The sequence below is a fragment of the Tiliqua scincoides genome, chromosome 4, assembly GCF_035046505.1.
Source record: "Tiliqua scincoides isolate rTilSci1 chromosome 4, rTilSci1.hap2, whole genome shotgun sequence".
Taxonomy (NCBI): Eukaryota; Metazoa; Chordata; class Lepidosauria; order Squamata; family Scincidae; genus Tiliqua; species Tiliqua scincoides.
The window spans coordinates 55,336,929-55,352,268 of NC_089824.1; the positions used below are offsets into that span (position 1 = coordinate 55,336,929).

General features: G+C 38.6%; 1 protein-coding gene and 1 long non-coding RNA gene across 2 annotated transcripts in view; one reads left to right on the forward strand and one right to left on the reverse strand.

Moving 5' to 3' along the window:
• MIB1 (MIB E3 ubiquitin protein ligase 1) overlaps positions 1–15,340 on the reverse strand; it is a 60,566-nt gene that overhangs the window by 19,489 nt on the left and 25,737 nt on the right. The window lies entirely within an intron of this gene.
• On the forward strand, positions 2,263–4,413 carry LOC136649623 (uncharacterized). Its single transcript, XR_010794413.1, has 2 exons — positions 2,263–2,911; positions 4,003–4,413. It is a non-coding gene; the product is annotated as an uncharacterized lncRNA (long non-coding RNA).

Consider the following 15,340-nt stretch of genomic DNA (forward strand, 5'->3'; position numbering starts at 1 on the left):
CTAATTCACCAAGAGAATACCTAGAATCAACTATTTTGATTAGAAGAAAGGTGCTGCTACAGTTGGAGTACAGAAAGGGCCAGTTGGGGACAGAAGGAAAGACATTTTTATGTGTTCACGTTCTATGGGTTAAAAGTTCTAGTTTGCATATTATTGCTCAGATACTTTCAAATATTTAAGGAACAATCCAATCACCTGCCACATCCTGTACCTCTCATACACATTGCTCTGCACACACTAGGTTCCTGCCACCAACCACTGGCTCCATCCAACAGCCCTACTACAGACAGCTTGATCACAGAAAGCCTGAGATGGGATCACCCCTCATCATTTGCACAGTACATTTCTCTAAAAGGAGTTTTATTCAGGCATGCAAATGAATCTTTAGGACAGGATACTCCAACCTAGATGAGACTGATTTCCTAAACCCTTTCCAATACAGCTTCCAGTTGGAGTTTGGCACAGACACAGCTTGATTGCCCTAGTGCAGTGGTCTCCAAACAGCAGGACTTTTATGAAAAAGACTTCCTCACACAGCACTTACCTTTCCATGCTGCAGCCTCTTATCTTTCCATCTGACCTCCTCACTGACTCATGCTGGGTAGCTGCTTCCACTGCCCATTGCTCCAGCAACCACTGTATCCTGATTTTTGGGTGCATGCAGCTGCCCAGTGCAGGTTAGTGAGATAGGATAAGAGGCTATGGCACAGACCAACAAGCACCGCATGGAGAATCTGGCTTGTGGGCCACAGTTGGAGCCTGCTGTCCTATTGGATGGCCTATACAGATAGAGGACTGTGCCCCTCGTGGTTCTGCTCAATCTCTCAGCAGCTTTTGACACCCTCAATCATGGTATCCTTCATGGTGCCTAGCCAGGTTGGAACTTGGGGAATACCGTATTATAGTGGATGTATTTTTTGCTAGAGAACAGATTCCAGAAGATGGGTATGGAGGCTCTTTCTTGACACCAAGGCATTTGGTTTTCAGTGTCTCGCAGGTTCAATTCTGTTCCCCAAGCTGTTTAATATTCACACATCAGGGAGCTAGATGCCATCAGTACATGGATGACAACCACCTCTACATCTTTATCCCATTTCATACTGAGCAGGCTTTGCAAGTTCAGAATCATTGCCCAAGGTCCATAATAGACTGAAATTACATTTGGATAAGGGCAGCTATTAGAAGACTTGTGATTAAGGTTATGGATTATGGGTCAGGTTCTAGATGGGGCTGCACTTCCCTTGAAGGATGAGACTTGCAGTTTGGAAGTGATCTTGAATCTAGCCCCACTCCCAGATGCCCAGGTGGCAGCTGGAACTCAGGATGTCTTTCCCTAGCTTAACTTGGTGCTCTATTTGCATCCTTTCCTGTCACATTAATCTGTGCATGGTTGCCCACACAGTGGACACATCAGAATTAGACAACTATATATGCATGCATGCCATATACAGGCACAATTATTCACGAAACAACTATTATATCTTTGTAAATTGGCAAATACTGTTTTTGTATCCTTTGATATTTTAACTACTTTTGTTGCCTTCTGTTTACCTAAACTGCCTACTGATTGAAAGGAAAGGTAGAATGAAAATATTGTAAAGAAGTAATACGATGTATAGTAGTAAAATATAGCAAGAATAATTAAAGATAAGTAGTTTGCTCTTCCTCCCTTGCTAACAGCTCTTTAAAAAGCAAACTTACTACCCCAATAGACAAAAAAAAAAAATCACACTGCAGTGTATTTACTAAATAAGCAGTTTTAAAATAAAGCACAAGAGCTTAAGTTTCTTTAATGTTGCTTATTAATCAGATATGAGTTAGCCCTTATTCCTTCTCTCTATTTTCTCACAAAACAAGCATTTCTTAAGCATACTGTCTTACAGAAAATCATTTTTTCATTGCTGCTTGATCTAAGTTTTCCCTTGCAATCTGAAACACTCCCCCACCCCCATTTTGCTCTCTGGTGCCTTTAAATGTAATTACAGAAGTTACAGGCTTCTGAATAAAAAATAAAATAAAACACTCTAGAAAAACCATAAATAGAAACACAAGAGTCCATTTTATCTGGCAGTGCTAAAAACATATCAGCAAGAATGGCTGAGCAGTTACGGGACTGCAGGATGAACAATCAATAGGCAGAGAAAAAGATAGAGCCACCCTCTGATTCTGAAACAGCAACCAACAGCCAACAGACTATTTTTTGCAGTGGTTGACTAAATATGGTCAGGGAAGAGAGGCAGAAACAGCCTGTTTGCCTGGGAGTGGATGTTTCGAATGCTTAGCTGCCTATAAAGCTGAAACAGTTTTGCTAGTGCCTCTAAGTGGCAAAGGACACAGCCTAAGTAGTGTGCGTGTAGAAGTCTTGACCTCGACAGTGTTTGACCTCTGAAGATGGAAAATCGCTACAACAGATCTGCCTGGAAACTAAAACCCAAAGCAAGAAGAAATGGAGTATTAACAACTAAAGAGCAAGGAGGACACAATACTTTCTTGAGAAGGGGGTGGTGGTGAAGGTATATGCTGAATTTTTTAGATCTCATGAACATTTTCTTCTTAGTTGCTTTCAATCAAGAAGCAAAAAGAGTTTATCCTTTTTTGAGCTTCCTAGCAGCCTTATACTGGATACTTGCAGGCATAGGAAGTTATTTTTCCGCATCCACACTTTAGAATTTAAGAACAAGTAGCTGCTCATTACTGCTCATTCACATTACTGCTCATGTTTAGGTTATAACTATTTTAGAAAGTGAAATTATTCAATGACACCTCCCCACTGCTCCCCCCTCCCACCATAACGAAGAGCTGAATCAGCGAATAGAGTGAACGAACACTCAAGATGAGATGGCTGCTGCTGATGTCTCTCTCTAGGTCATTACCTCTCTTCCAACTGCAAATGCTGCATGATAAGCTTAAGGTAATAGAGCATTAGAAGTCCTGCATTATGCCACATGTTTAAAGGATTCCTGTCTGCATGTATCATTTACTAGATTGCATTTTGTTATATTAATCTCTAACGTTGGTGACACTTAATGCCAGCATGTTTAGATACCAAGCATATGTAGTGTGAAGTAGCAGCTCTGAAGAAATCATTTTTTAATGCAAATACCACAAGTGATTATTTGTTTGGAAATCTTTAAGAAATCTTTAGCTGTGTTATACATAATGTAGCTACTGATGTTGAAACATTTTTTAAAGTATTCATTTTAAGAAAATGCATACCCTCATTTATCTAATTAGCATTTTGCAACTCTGTCATTCACACAAGAAAACAGAATGGCAATACATTGTTTTAAAAGATACTTGTCACATTCTGCCTTAAAAGTACTTTATTATGGAGCATAATTTCAATTCAGTTCAATCTGAAATGAGCAAGTTGTAATTCTTATGCTGCATTGCTGTTTCTCCTTGTAGTACTGTGTTAGCACTGCGAAGCTCTGATTTGCTCTCTATCAGCTGCACTAGCTTTTTGCCATGGGCTGCAGAAATTCACTGTTTTCTTCTCTCAGGACTTTTAAGATGCTCAAGTAAAGCTTTTTTAAAATTAGTATTCAAATGGAAACACATTTCCAGTTTCAAATCACAGATTAACTTCACAAACAAAATTATGCATATTTCAAAACTATACACATTTCAGCTCTTCAGAAAAAGTGATCTCATAAATACAAACACATTCTAACTGGATCTTGCAACTCAGTCTTGAGCTTTCTATGCCACAAATTTTACAGAACATGTGAGTAGTTAAGACTGCTAAATATCTCACATGTATCTAAACTGTTAAATGTAGCAAAGCTGAAAATAATTCTATGCTGAAATATATGAAGTGTTGTGTGAAGTTAACAATGATTCCTGAAGAATTTAGTAAAGATGGACTGACAACATACAAGCTGCAGTCCTATACACACTTACATGACAGTAAAACCCACTGAACTCAATAGAGCTTACTTTTGTGTAGTCATGCTTAGGATTGTGCTGCCACTCAACTAAATACCAAATCTTTCCATCTAGGTTTTATTCCCCTTCTGCATCATCCTCCCTAATTAGCTTAAAAACAAAGCCTCACTGGGAACAGCAAAATACTATCCTGGAACTTTTAAAATGCAGATTTCAATTTCATTTGGATATCTACGTCAGATACTATTACACAACAGGCTGAAACCTGGTTGAAGACTCTAAAGGCAACCCAAGACCAAAGTGGAGTACAACTTTCCATTTCATAAAGGTATTTTGCACAGCCAACATTCAGTGAAGTTATTGTTCTTCATTTGCAAGCTTGATAGACAGCAAGAAGCAGCAACAGAAGTCTGGACAAGTACTTGACACCCTCAAGGCGAAACAATGAGCTTTAAAATGTTTTAAACTACCGAGCAGGTAAACCACACTGTGGAATTTATAGCGTCAGCAATAAAGCTATTTATTTTTTTTAAAAAATCTTTAAAATTATAACACATTGTTCCTGCAACTAATTGGAAACAGGCATTTTGTATCTAAGAATAATAAAGACAAAGGAAAATGCTTTCAGTATCATCCAGCAGATAGCTCAGCAACTATTAAAACCTGCCCAGAGCACATACTTCTTTATGTACCCATATGAAGTTAAAATACTATGGAATGTAAAGAAGTATGTATTTTTGGCAGGTGCGAACAACCAATAGAGAAAGCTGAACTAAACATGGGCTGAAAGAAGAATTCTCTTTGATCTTCTTTAGGTGAAGTTATAAAATATCAGACAAATACTAATATGAAATCAAGCACTTTATTAACAATTTTTGAAACATTTACTGCCTGAAAATGTGGAGGCCACTGAATGTGCATTGGCAATACAGCATTGCCTGTACAAGCATATATGTTATCTATAAATTAATGTAAGACTAAGAAAACTCACATTACAATATACAATAAAATTCAGAGTTAATGTGTGGATATTGCAGCTAATAATTTCAAAATCACAGCAGCTTTGATTGTATGAGCAAACATTTGCAGATATTTTTGCCAGAAATCTCTTTATTCCAGCTTTTTTTTAAAAAGCATCTAATTCTGAGAGGTTTTTGCTAAATTATTCACTAAGTAGAGCACTACAAAGAGTTCTTAGGAGCTAAACTTTATATACATGAAGAATAAAGATAATGAACTATGAGGTTAATAATGGCTATTATACACAATGACTATTATCTGATTTTTCACACAATTATCAAAATGAGTAAACTCAATGCAGGGACGAGGGCTTATCCATCATCTGCTTTGAGTTTTCAACTAGAAATCTGCCATGCATTTATTTGTTTACTGGCATTATTGGTGGGGCAAGTAATATTTCTAGTTCCACTTGGCCCACACTTGTTTCACTTCTGTAGAAATGACAGAACATACGTATTACGCACATATTCCAGCTGTTACCTCTATTCCAGTTTGTAAGAATAAGAATCATGCACTATTGGGCACCTCTGTGGAAAAACCAACATTCAAGCTATAGAGAAGTTGCAACCAATATACTGAAGCAATGCAGGTAGCTTATGGGCCTGCAGCCACACTGTGCATTTACTTAGTCTGGCAAATGTGTCAATAGGACTTGGGTGACTTGATCTAAAAGAAGACCAAGCATAATATTGAAGCAGCTCACTGATCACAAATATGAAATCAGCAGTTATATTAGTTGCACAAAATGTTTGCTAACCATACCAATAGGTGCCAGTTAGCTAATAAATGTGAGACAAGTGTTAAATGGAAAATAAAAGGATGGTAGATTAAATGTTAATGTGCAGTGGCATCAAAACCAAACTGTAACATTCATGAAGTCATGTTGAAGCACTCATCTACATTCCCATTATTGTTATTTTTAAGAGTATTTATATACTGCTATCAGTAAGAGTAGTTCACAAAGTGGTTTACCTGAAACTAGATGCCATTATTCCGCAAAGTCTAGAAAGAAGACTATTTTTTAAATGTAAGAAATGCACACCAAAGTCTTGAAAAATTTAAAGATGCCAAGTAAAATTTGAATTTCCTGAATGGCATCCAAGACACTTTTTTTAAAATTAATTGTGACATGTTTTTTGAATTACATTGATTACCTTGTCACCAAAATCCTAAAATGAAATGTCGTCTCTATCAAAGAACAATTACTTGGAAGGACCATGTGAACATTTTAAAATAATTTTAAAATGAAACATGAATAAACCTGCAAAAAACAAATGTTATTTTAGCTCAGATAAGTTGTTGATCATCCTTTGTTATCCACTGGGGTTCCATTTCTGAACCTCTAGTGCAGGGGTGCCCAAACCCTGGCCCAGGGGCCACTTGTGGCCCTCAGGGACTCACAATCTGGCCCGTGGGGAGCCCCCAGTCTCCAATGAGCAACTGGCCCTCTGGAAACTTGCTGGAGCCCTTGCTGGCCTGACACAACTGCTCTCAGTGTGAAGATGACTGTTTGACCTCTCGCATGAGCTGTGGGACAAGGGTTCCCTCCACTGCTTGCTGTTTCACATCTGTGATGTAGCACAGTGGCAGTGAAGGAAAGGCTAGTCTTGCTTTGTGCAAGGATTTTTATAGGCCTTGCGCTATTGCAAGGCATTCATTCATTCATACAAGTTCCATCTCTAATATATTCATTTATGTAAATTTATTCAAATTTGAAATGTAAATTATTCAGCCCCCGACACAGTGTCAGCGAGATGATGTGGCCCTCCTGCCTAAAAGTTTGGACACCCCGGCTCTAGTGGATTAAAAAAAATATGTGGATAAAAGACAGTGGAGAAACAACCTTAAAGACCCACTTCAGGTTTCCTGCCCCACCACTGCTCCAAAAGGAATAAGGTCTTGTCTCAACATCCGCAGGGGTTTGAGTCTAGGACTTCCTGCTGATACCATAAAATGTGTTAAATAAAAGCAGTTTAATAAAAATCAAAAAGTGTGTTCCTTTACAACTGTGGTTTAAAAAACAGCTTTTCCTACTGTTGTAGAGAAGCAGCTGAAAAATGAAAGAATTGCTTGCATGATTGTCTCTCTACAACAGTAAGAAAAGTTGTTTTTTATTTTAAAACTGCGATTTTGAAGGGATGAATTTTTTCCCCTTCTCCAGGGATCACCACATTCTCCCTCATTTGCAGTGGCCATTCATGTTGAGTCAAATCTGTGTATAACAAGGTTGTACCTGTATCATATTTCACAAATCCAACTACTTATAAATCTTACAGATCCCCTAAACCAGTGGTTCCCAAAGCTTTTTCACTTGAGTATCTCTTGGCAGCCCATTTCCATAATTATACCCCTCATATTAGCAAAATGTTTGTAATTAATAAAGTTGCTGTTATTCCAAATTTATGTTTTTAACTATTAATCCATACCTGATAATACATGAATTGATGACCAGAAACTAGTAGTTGCTGCTTTCCTTGCCTTGTAGGGCATTCTAATACAGACCTGCCTTGTTCTGCCATTATTTCAATTCTTTTTCAAGTACCCCTAAAGGTCCTGGCAAGTACCGCTGGGTACATGTACCCCAGGTTGGGAATCACTGCTCTAAACTGAAATCTGGCTGTTATGAAAATATAGCTGCATTAAATATAAAAGATTCAATTTGATAGATGAAATTAAAATTAAATATTTCTCATTATGTGAAATATCAATCACTTCCAAAATAATTCTTACCAGCACAATTATATATGCGGAAGTTCATATATAATATATATATGCGCAAGTTCATATATATATTATATATATATGCAAGTTCAGCCAACAAAGAAATCCTTAAAATGGTTCATAATGCAAATGTGCCAATGTTGGTATTGTGACTATAGCATAATATTTATTGCACAATCAACTGATTTATAGACAAAAAATAGAGTTCGCTGGTATAAATGAGGGCTGCCAACACCACTGCCCATTTGTAACAGTAGTACAGCTGAGAAACTAAGTTTTGAAGGTTCATATTTTAGATACTTATTGGACATTTATAGCAAGTCACAGATCCTGAATCTTCTTTTGCAGCACTATAGTAAACAAGCAGCAAATCAAACCGTAGATAAAATTACACTTGCAGCTTCTTAAATGCTCATGTAGTATTTCTATTAGAACAAGGTCAGTCACTCTAAAATGTCAATTCTATCACATAGGTCAGCTGTTGAATTCTAGCTAAGCACAAGTTGAACTCTGGGCATCTGCTGACAGTTGTAACTGAAAAACATTTCAACCGTTTGACAGACAGGAGTGACAGATGCTGACATTATCAAATGCTACCATGCTTCCTTCTGCCCTGATATGGCCAGTACATGAAACTCTATTGCCCTCCAAAAGAACACTTGAGCAGCTGGACCTGTATAACAGTTTCCATAGAGCTGATAAAAATAGATGCCAGCCTTATAGCTGTCTTAAAAGCCCTGGTTGAAGCAACAAACATGCTGTATGTCTATTAAAGACTTGGAATAAAAATGCATATTCACAGAAATCTCATTGTCACCAACAGACTTTGCAATGAACTACCTATATTTACTTATTTATAGAATTTATATCCTGCCTTTGTATCCCGAAGAAGGCACTCGAGGTGGCTTACAAATAAAATACTAAAAACATTGAGATTTTTTATTTTTTTATATATAATAAAACATTTAAACCAGTGAAACAATAAAACTTGGATCCCAATTAAAATCCATTCATAAAAGAGTGCCATGCCCTCTGGTACCTTCCCTGAATAAAAAGGTCCTAAGACCTTGCCAAAAGGACTCCAAAGAGGGAGCTCAATTCCAGGGGGAGGGAATTCCACACATGGCGCGCCACCACTGAGAAGGTCCTATTTCCTGCCACTATCCCCTCACCTCTGCGGGTAACAGCACAGTTAGAAGGGCTCCCTCTTCTGACCCGAGAGGATGAGTTGGATTGTACGGAAGGAGGCAGTCCCTCCTGGACCCAAGCCATATAGGACTTCCAAGGCCAAAACTAGCACTTTGAATTGAGCCCCGAAATGAACTGGCAGCCACTGTAGTTGCTGAAGCAGCGGCCTAATTGAGTCAAACCGACAAGCCCAGCAACCACACAGGCAGCCACTTTCTGCACTAGGTGCAGTTTCCGGACCACCTTCAGAGGTAGCCCCACTTAGTGTTGCAGTAATCTAATCTGGATGTCACTAGGGCATTGGTCACCATGACCACCATGACCAGGTATGGTCACATTCATTTTACATGAATGCATATTACCACACGGCTTGCCTCCTCCTAGTTTGGCTCAGCATTGAGAGGTTTTCAATAAAATATATGTATTACTATTTTTTTGAATTATTAATCTTTAAGAATCCAAACTGCATGTTGGTTTTACTCTTATTTCAAGGGCTGTGTTAATGCAACTTCAACCAAAAAGAGGTTAAAAAATTGCTTATAACAACTAAAATACTATCAGATGCTGTATATAGAAAGATCAGTATTGTTAGTATAGAATTACAAAATGACATTCACTTTAAAATATAAACTAGGATCATAGTTAAAAACAATCTTAGAAACATTTGACTCAAGTGCAAGCTGAACCACTCCTTTTTCTTCAGCTTGTGCTAACCAGCTATTTCAACAATTGCTCTTATCAAAACCAACAGTGATAAACACATAGAAATAGTATTGCCTTCTGCTTGGGTGATAAATAGATGAGGCCCAAAGAGCCAAGAAACACGCATTTTGTAACAAAAGAAACCCCAGGAAAAGGACAATTGTTGAATGCAATATATTTCTTCTGTGACTTACCAAACATTTGGATTTCACTTAAAGTGACACACCTCTAACACTAAAAAGTTCTGGAAAAAATGAAGTCCTGGATATTTCAAATTGAAAACAACGCATTTTCCATACAGCTCTCCCACTTACATGATAAACATTCTTTAACAAAGATATGAAAAAGTTGAAGGCTTCTTAAACGTCAATGCTTTGCTAAAGCTGGTAAAATGGAACCAAATCACCCGTTTAATGGATTTGGTCCCCTTCAACCAGCTGTAGCTATGTATTGATCACTACAGGACAAATGCTCTCATCAGCAAGATCTCAATGATGAGAATATGCAAGGGGAAAAAAGATCTTAAAAACACTCAAGGATATAATTGCAAGCAGGCTAAACATTAAGACTAGGCAATACTACCTATTCCAGGAAAGCTAAAAAGAGATATGTGTTTTTCAGCATAAAGATAAATATTCAAAATTTTTGTACAACCATATAGCCTTAAGACTAATAGTTCCATTTGTTTTGAGTCACTTGGTTTGTTCTTGTTTTTAACAAGCTGTATGTTCCCATAAAATAAAGCACTTAATGTGTCTATGAATTCTTCTGTTTTAATGAACTTCTTTTCCATAATGCTATATCATTTTTTCCAAACAAAGAAGGAAACAAAAGTAGGGCATTTTTTTCCAACACCATCCAATGCTAAAAACATACTAATGTAAAACACACTTAGAATGCTAGGAGTCCAATGTGCCAGTACCTCACTAACAGAGGCATTACAGTAACAAAAAAAAAAATTCTTACTTTACTAAGGACCAGCTCCTAAGCCAGGGCAGTGCTGGCAGGAGGCGCACTGCCCTGGCAACTGCCAACATGCAAATGCTGTAAGGCACATCACCACCGCAGTAAGCTTGTAGTGCTGGAGCAGAGACAAGCACCAGTCTGCACTGAGGCCTAAGCACAGGGAAGACGTACCGTAGGAGCTCCAGCTGGTTCCTGACACCCAGCAGTGATGCTATTCGGGGCTAGGGGAAGGCAGAGAAGGCGGAACTGGGCAGAGGGAGGACAGACTGGGGAACACTTTCAGAACTTCTGCTTTTTCCATCTTCTCAGAACTCCACTATCTAGATACACTGGCCTATAGATGACGACCATAATGTGAATTGTAAATTTCAACACTAGAACAAATCAGTCTTAGCTTTCTTAACCATGGTTTGGCATGACAACCAGATTGCACCTTAGCCTGGAAAATGGCTGTATTATTAATGATAATTCAGTTAGTCTTGCAGTTTATTAAGTAATGCATTAATTCTAGGTTAGGTATAGTCATGGAGCCAGAGGATAGGTGACTTAGGATTTGATACTGTCTGGTTCTCAAGACCTAGTAAAGGATGTAAACGTTTCAGAACCATTGAGGAACGGTGACCATGCTCCAATCTGTTTCGAGATGCATGTTGGGGGGAAGAGTGTTAAGCAAATCTGACACAAAAATGCTTAACATCCAAAGGATGAACTTTCCTCAAATGAAAAGACTAGTTAGAAAAGTTGAAAGGGAAGGTAAAAAAGAGTCGTCTCTCCACAGTGCATGGAGTCTGTTCAGAACAGTAACAGAGGCCCAGCTGAAGTGTATACACAAAAGAGGAAGGGCTGGATTAAGTCCAGGAGAGTGCCAGCATGGTAATAAGCAGTTTAAAAAGCTTCATTCTGTGAATGGAAGTCTTGACCTAATGAGGAAAATAAAAAGGAACACAAACTCTGGCAAAAAAAAAATGTTAAAAGATAATACAAGAGGACAAGAAGGACATACTGCGAGCAGCATTAGGGGAAATAATAAAAGCCTCAAATGTGTTAAAAGCATGAAAATTAACAGTGAAGCTGTTGGCTTAGTGGATGGGGAAGGGAATAAAAGGGAACTTGAAGATCTGTTCCAGATAAGATAGTGGAAAGCCTAATCAGGGATAAAATATGGAACACAGTTTTGCTGAGAGAGAATTGACATGGCTTCTGTAAGGATAAGTTCTGCTTTATGAATATTTTAAAATTCCCTGAAAAGGTCAACAGGCAAGTGGATGTGGATGAACCTGTTGATACTATATACTGGGTCTTTCAAAAGGAATCTGACAAACACCTCTCACCAAAGGCTTCAGCAAAAATTCAACTGTTAGGGAGTAAGAGGCCAGGTCCTCTTACAGACTAGAAACTGGCTGAAGAACAGGAAACAGGAAGTTGGTGTAAATGGGCATTTTTCACAATGGAGAGAAGTGAAAAACAGTATGACACAAGGAATACTGATCTTGGATTGGTGCTTTTCAATTCGTTCATTAATGGCATGGAGTTGGGAATGAGCAGTGAAGTGGTCAAGTTTGTGGATGACACTAAACTTTTCTGGGTGGTGAAGTCCAGAAGGCATTGTGAAGAGTTTCAAAAGGATCTTCCTAAACTGGGGGAACAGGCAGCAAAATGGCAAATGTCCTTCAATGTAAGTAAATGCAACATGATGCTCATTCGGGCAAGAAATCAGCACATATACACTGATGGGTTCTGAGCTGTCAGTTGACAGATCAGGAAAGAGATCTTCGTACTGGTGGACAGCTTGATGAAAATGTCAATTCAGTGAGGGGCAACAATTCCATGTTCAGGATAATTAAAAAGGGATTGAGAATAAAACAACCAATTATGCCATTGTAAAAATTGATGCACGGGCCATATCTGGAGTGTTGTGTCCAATTCTGGTTGCCACATGCCAAACATGATATAATGGAACTGGAAAAAGTGCAGAGCAACCAAAATGATTAGTGGGCTAGGACATTTCCCTTACGAGGAAAGGGACTAAACTGTTGTGTAGAGCTCAAACCACAGTTTAAGTTTCCATAATACAAACAGCTTACAGTTTTGAGCTGCTTTCCCACTTTTCCATTTTCTCACCATTCAGTTTCATAAATTCACCTCATTTCAATGGTGCAACAACCTCTGAAGACGGAGTAATAGATGTAACTATTCCAATTAACACAACATGCCAAGAATAGCTAACACAAAAAACAGCTTGCAAACTCACCTCAAATCAGGGTTTCTAATTCTCATTTACTGTCCAATTGCAAAACATTCAGACAACACATCAAGCCATAATTAATTATAGATTGGCATGATGCTCAATATTCTATATCTATATTCGCTATGAAGCAGATATTCCAGGCACAGACAAGAAAACACACTAAAAAACATCTCCATCTTAAAAATAACCTGCACATCAGTGCAAGATGTGTAGAAGTGTTCTCAAATGTTTATTTTTTCATAGATTTTGTTTTCTTTCAAGGGAAAAGTGCAGAAAGCTATATTACATGTTTTTATTCCAAGGACACATTTTTATAAATTATAATATCTTTAAAAGTGTACTAGGTAAGTGATACAGGTGGTATAGTGTCAGCAGATACAGCCATAGTCATTACACCATCAATTAGGTGTTTGTAAAAAATAAAAAACAAAAATATTTTCTAACACGGGAAATGCAGGAGCAGTGTTATAAGAACATAAGAACAGCCCCACTGGATCAGGCCATAGGCCTATCTAGTCCAGCTTCCTGTATCTCACAGAGGCCCACCAAATGCCCCAGGGAGCACAGTAGGTAACAAGAGACCTGCATCCTGGTGCCCTCCCCTGCATCTGGCATTCTGACATAGCCCATTTCTAAAATCAGGAGGTTGCACATACACATCATGGCTTGCAACCCATAATGGATTTTTCCTCCAGAAACTTGTCCAATCCCCTTTTAAAGGCATCCAGGCCAGATGCCGTCACCACATCCTGCGGCAAGGAGTTCCACAGACCGACCACACGCTGAGTAAAGAAATATTTTCTTTTGTCTGTCCTAACTCTCCCAACACTCAATTTCAGTGGATGTCCCCTGGTTCTAGCATTATGTGAGAATGTAAAGAGCATCTCTCTACCTACTTAATCCTTCCCATGCATAATTTTGTATGTCTCAATTATGTTCCCCCTCAGGCGTCTCCTTTCAAGACTGAAGAGGTCCAAATGCCGTAGCCTTTCCTCATAAGGAAGGTGCCCCAGCCCAGTAATCATCTTAGTCACTCTCTTTTGCACCTTTTCCATTTCCACTATATCCTTTTTGAGATGTAGTGACCAGAACTGGACGCAGTACTCCAGGTGTTATATGTTTTTATTCTGTTATCACTGAAAAATCACACTTCTAAAGATGAGAAATTTTTGTATGAAGAGTTGATCTGCCCCAGAGATGTTAGTATTTTAGTTCCAACCAAGGGATTTTTTTAACACCTGCCCACTTTCCCAGAAACACAAGATAATTACACGTCACTATCTAAAAGCAATAACTGAAAGGTATATCACTGCTTTATAAGAGCTGTACTTTAAAAATGGCTCAGGTGTGCCTCATGTTTTACTCTGGCAATGTTGTTACTGTGCGAAGCTGCACAGGTATGGCAGGAATAGTCATTACACATGAGACTGCCTATTTGAGCCTTAGTGATCTGATGAGGACTTTGGGAGTGGGGTGGACGACAGACCTATGAAATCTGGCTTATCCATGTAATACAAAATATATGGATATTAGTTGTGCTGTATAATCAGTAATACACTGGTTAAATTCTTTATCTTTAGTTGTTTTTACTGACACGAATAATTTTTTCTTAGCCAGCTCCAGCTCATTAACAGCTTTAGTTCAAACATGTTGGAGAACTGTATTAATAATTTTGATATATTAGTTACATTACTAGCTTGCCTCTTTTATCCCAATTGCCTTGCCTCTTTACTCTATTACTCTTGCCTCTTTTATCCCAATCTCTGATCTGCGGTTAACTGAAATCGCAGATATGGAATCCGCAGATACAAGGCCCCCTGTATTTTCTTTAATTGACCTGATCCAGACCACTGTAAGAGGCAGAGTGATGCATCCGTGGCATCCGAAAATTTGAAAATGCCTGCTCTAAATTGTTCCATGTGGTAGTGCAGTATTCACATACCCAATCCAGAAAAAAAAGTTTTAAGAACACAGAAAGAGCCTTGCTGGATCAGACCAACGACCAACCTAGTTTGGCATCCTCTTTCCCACAGTAGCCAATCACATTTGTGGTTTGAAATACACATGCAATCCTCAATCAATTAGCAATATGACTGCACATAAACAGTTCACCTCACAGTACTAGCAGCCTCTAGGTCAGCCATTTTCAACCACTGTGCCATGGCACAATGGTGTGCCACGAGTGGTCCACAGGTATGCCACAGGAATTTGGGAGGTCATTTATTGATAGGGCCAATGGGAGATGCAAGTCTCCATTGGCAGCATGGTGTGCCTTGTCAATTGTCAAAAACCTGGTGGTGTGCCTTGACCATTTTAGTGCCTTGTCAGTGTGCTGTGAGATGGAAAAGGTTGAAAATCACTGCTCTAGGTTGCTGCCATAATGAATACACAGGTCCTAAATTAGAAAATGATCAGTTCTGCAGTACCCACTTCAACTACTGAGCAACATAAAAACTATAGTGCAGATGTGTCAAACTCATTTTACACAGCGGGTCGAAAAGCATTCATGGCACCAGCAGACAGATTGAAGTGGTGTCACATAAGCAGGAATTAACGTCATTAAGCAGGTGATTATCAAAAATGAGCACTATTTTCTTAATTAGGAGC